Source organism: Tenrec ecaudatus, chromosome 12, assembly GCF_050624435.1.
Source record: "Tenrec ecaudatus isolate mTenEca1 chromosome 12, mTenEca1.hap1, whole genome shotgun sequence".
Lineage (NCBI taxonomy): Eukaryota > Metazoa > Chordata > Mammalia > Afrosoricida > Tenrecidae > Tenrec > Tenrec ecaudatus.
In genome coordinates, this window is record NC_134541.1 from 61,564,721 (window position 1) to 61,569,884 (window position 5,164).

Below are 5,164 nucleotides of genomic sequence, written 5' to 3' on the forward strand. Positions count from 1 at the left end.
ACATTAGGAAGGTTGAGAGCCACTCCTTTAGAGGCTATGAAAAGATTGCCTTTGCCACCAGGGCAATGCACCTGCTCATGCTGCCATCTCAGTGCACCAGTTTTGGGTTAAAAAAACAAACTAAAATCAGCATGCCTCTCTTGCCCCACGCACTGACTTCTTTTTGTTTCTTCATGAAGAGGGACATGAAAGGACAGTGATATGACAACATAGAAGAGGTTAAGAAAAAGCAAAGGAGGGGCTGTCAGCCATCCAGACAGATGAATTTGAAAAAGGTTTCCAAGAATGAAATCGCAGATCTGACCAATGTATTAAGTGTAATAGAGAGTACTTTGAAGGTGATAAGGTTGTTTTATAAAAAGGAAAAATTTAAACACATAGCTTTGAAAAACAACTCCCGGGCTTTTGGGGGTATCCCCATCATAAGTACATACCAAAATGATCCTATCACCAACTCATAGCGACCTTTCTAAGGGTGTAAATCTTTATGAAGATAACTAAGCTCTTTCTCTTACAGGGCCAGCTGGTGGGCTTGAACCACTGACCTTGCAGCTATATGAGTATAAAAGTCAATTAAAAACTTAACATTCACAATAGGCCTCCAGTATAAGGCATCATAAACATATAGATCCTTAAATTATTAATGGACTAATGATAAAAATTAATTGCCAGATATACAATTAAAAACAAATTAATTTTTCATTTTAATTTTGGATGCCTTAATTATAATTTTATCTTATGTCCAGAGCAAGAGATTATTTTGAGTTTCTGATTCCATAAGAATTATAGATACAGAGTCTCCGTGAACCCACATTCAGAAGCCATAAGGTGAGAAGCAGCTAGGTCTGCTCCTGGAAGCCTGGAATCAGCCAGTCTGTAGGTGGAGGCCTGTGGCTGCCTTCCAGTAAAGCCTTCCGAGCACTGCAATTGCAAAGCATTATCTTATTCCTATTACATCTAACTATTTAAAAGTGTAAAAAAGAAAAAAAAACAATCTTAGCTAGCGTGCTCTCCAGAAACAGACTCTAGGCAGCATTAGAGAGAGGATGACAGTTTGCACTGCCATGACCCTGGGGGGAGAGGCTCCAGTAGCCCCTCAGGTCCAAAGTTCCAGGCTGATCAAATCCCCTATACAAAATGGTATATAGTACTTGCATATAATTTAGGTGCATCCTGCCATATACTTTACATCATCTGTATTTTATTTATAATACCTAATGTAAATGCCACGTTAAAACTCTACACCGCCTCTTCACTTTTGAGGAGTTGATTGCCCACTGAATTGTTTTCCCCTCCCACCCTACCCCACTGCTGCCACCACCACCATCTTTAATCTGTAGTTAATTGAATCTGCTGGCTCAGAACCCAAGGAGATGAGGGTTAATTGTATATACTTGGGAGAGAATGGAGCAATGTAGGAAATCCAAAATTGGTAGCATATCCCTTTGGGTTTCCAGTGGTGGGTTGGTTACTGGCTTTATGGTACTCTTCATCTGGCAGTTCTTTAAGGGCTCTGACTGCATGCCAGCGTCGAGGAGCCCTGGTGGCATAGTGGGTTACGTGTTGGGCTGCTAACCGCAAGGTCAACATCTCGAAACCACAAGTTCCTCTGAGGAAGAACAGTGAGGCTGGGAAACCCACAGAGGCAATTCTACTCTGCTGAGTCAAAATGCAGGGCGTTTGGGTTGAAGTATAAGCAAATGTTAAGACAAGACTGCCACCTTGTGGTTGTACTAGAAAGTGGCCGCTGCCACCCAGGATGCTACCAGCAATCCCTAGTTTCAGAGGGGATGAGAGGGCAAAGAGAGGGGGCAGAGGGGGCAGAGCACCAGCCAGCAGTTGCTGTTATTGTAGCTGTTGAAAGGAGGCTAGACAAAGGGCTTTCTCCGTCCAAAGAACTGTCCGTGAAAGCATTTCCTTCTCTTTAAAAAAGAAACTCCCAGAGCCCGGTGCCTTCTCAATCAGGGTATGAAGACACCCAGGACCTCAGACTCACTGGTCTGGTTAGGTCTCTCATTTCTGGTCATCCACGAAGAAAGAAAGGGGAGCCAAGAAAGGGGAGCCGGAAGCACGTTCTCAATCCAACTCTTCGTTGCTCTTGCAAAAGATAGAGAAAGAAATTCTACCGGAAATACTAGCTCTTGAAGATCAAGGTTTACTCTTGAAAATGACTAATAAGGAGCTTCAAGAAGCAGTGGCCAATGAGTAAATGCTGTAACATCCCTGAAGCCTTTGGCATGGTGTTTTGTTTGGGTTTGCAGAATCTGTGGGAAAGAGTTGAAAAGGTCGCTTTTTCCTCCCACTTCTCTAACTCTAAGAATGTCCCCCCAAAATGTCTGAAACTTAAGTCATCTCTATCCCCTAAATTTTCTAGGCTGGGAGACTCTGTGATGTGCTAGATCTGAGAGTTTATCTTTTGGTTCAAGTCAGTATTTCTGAGGAAACAGAGAATAAAAGGTTGGAAGGAATTGGTGGTTTGGGCGGCATAGGGAAAAGGACTTTCACTGGGACAAATAGTGGCAGAGTCCCTCTGGAAAAGGATAAGCACCAAGGGAAGGCAGGCCTCTGCTCTCAAGTTGTGCAATCTTTTAATCCGGTCTCCCCGGGCAACAAGGTAGAGAGCCTGCCTACCGCCCATAATCACTCTGTCAACTAATATGCACATTCTGAAAACCACTTCGATGGAGGCGACTTCACCTTAGCTGGGTCAATTTCTCAAGAGAGGGGAAAGGAGAAGACCATTCTGTGGCTGCCATGCAGCATTGCGTTCCGGTCACCCAATTCAACTGATGCTCCTGCCACGGGGCTAATCAAACCTGATTGGAAAATCAAGCCAAGGTGGGAGAAGGGGCTCAGATATGTCTTGGAGAATTTGCTTACACATCTGTTGGTGGATAAACTAAAGGGAGCAACCTCCCACCAAGGGGGGGGGGGTAAAAAAAAACTTAACAATACTTATGTGGAGCTGATGGGGAGAATATCCCTAGTACTGTGTTCCTAATTGGACACTTTTGACTTAGTTTCTATCCAGCCCAAGGTCACCTTGGCCATGGGACTTTAGACTCTGTTCTTTCAAGGTGCACACCATCCTTCACAGGCCACACCAGACGGATTCCATGTGGGAACCCCATGAAGTGACCTGGGCTTTTCCCAAAATTCACCTGTAGCAGGTTTAAAGAAGTGACATACTCCCTTGGACTTAAAAGTGAAATTCCCTGGTGTAAGGAGAATGCTACCCCAGGGTCATGAAATTGGTGGTCTTTGAACTTTGGTTCGAACCTCTTGCCTGGAGGGTACCCAATAACTGATGGCCTGGGACTACCAAATATTTACTGTTTTAATGCTTTCTTTGCTTTTTTATGGCATGAATTAGCCATAAGGTATGGCTACACATTAGGTGTGGTTCTGCTTTGTGAGTGAGTGTTATTGACAGTTTTCCCTATCACCAACCACCATTGTCCATGTCGATAGTGTCCAGTCACTTAAGGGTTTAATCTGTACAGGTCAACCACTCACGTATCACCGTCCAAAGCTGACCCACACTTGCATTATTGCCATTTCTCAACAGTGTTTTAAACCCTACACCACTGGCTAAATGAATGGCATTATCTATAGAAGGACCTTATGGCCCTAGTGGAATGATTTATAATCTCCTCCATCATAAACTGATAATGATGTCTCTAAAGGGAGCCAGAGACACATAAACCAGAGATGTGTGAATGTATTTGGGGCTCGCACTTAACTCTACCCTCAATCTGAGAACAATTCATTCTTATGACATGGTCCTCCTCAATGCTCACCCTCATGAAAAGGCCACTGAAGAGATGGGTGTTATAGCACCGTGTGGTGAAGACACCAGATGGTGCCTGGCTATCAGAAAGAATAGCATTTGGGATCTTAAAGGCTTGTCTTCAAACAGGTAGTCATCTAAGTGAGGAGTCTAGAAGAAACACACCGGCCTGTGTGATCAAGGATAGTAAATAATTAAATACAAATCCAAAGGAGGGAATGGTATCAGATCTTAAATTGTGAACACCCAGTTTGCAGAAGGCTATGGAAGACAATGGAGGCCCCAAATCCATTGGCAGGGTCCACACATGGGTTAAACCTCTGGTGAATCCCCTGGGACCATAGTTGAGGGATGTGAACAGCTTTGCTATCAGACAGAGTGTATTGTATTGTAGTTAGGTTAAAATGTAACACCTTGTCCTTTGATCTCCATCTTGACCCACTTTTAAGTTGTTTCAGTTTTTAATATGTTCTGCTTTCTTTTCAATTGAGGTTTTTCTGTTTTGTCTAGACTAGATGTTTTTGTTTGCTGGCTGGCTGGCTGTTGGTGTTTTATATAAGTTTGTGTATATGCAATCCAGGATAGGGAAATCTAGAGACAGTACCTGAATAATCATTACTTGGGGGCATGGCAGGGAAGGATGGTGGGAAACGGGAAGTTGACAACATTGGGTAGGAGAGGAAAATTCGGAAACTGATTGTGGAAGTGATTGCACAATGCCTGTTCATATGATTGATTAGACTGTATGATACATGAAAGATATTTATGAACTTTTTTAAAGGGGACTTTGTGGTTGTCATAATGTTCCCTTTGGAGGTAAGAAGGCCTGAGAATCCGGCTTGCATGCTTAGCCTCACTGGCTAAGGAAAGGAGTCCAGCGGACTAAAAGAAGCCGATTGTCCTGATGGGCAGTACCTGACAGAGGCACAAAAAGGATCCCGGAACGACCTCGCCCACCTTCCTCTCAGGCGTGACGTGAAAGGCCCTGGAACTTTTCCCGCTCCCTCCTCTGACACTAAGCTATCTCGGGAGGGAGGCGAACCCTGCCGCGGGGGGCGGTGCAGAAAGCTCTTCGCAGGCTGCGGGCACCCTGCCCCGAGCAGGCAGCGGCTGGGGTCTTCGGCCCAAGTCCAGCCCAGCACTGCAGGGGTTAACGTGGCATCGCGTAAAAGAAAGGGGGGGAAAAGAGCTAAGTTGACACTTAAAAGGGGGTGAGGGGGGGCGGCCAGGGGGAAGGGGGCGGGTCTCGCTAACTCCTGATTGGTTTTACATTTCGTCCCAAACCTTTTCCTCCTCTCCTGCTCCCCCTTTGCAGTTCCTCTGATCCCAGGGGAGGGGAAACGGGAATCGTGAGAGATCAAAAATAAACCTCTT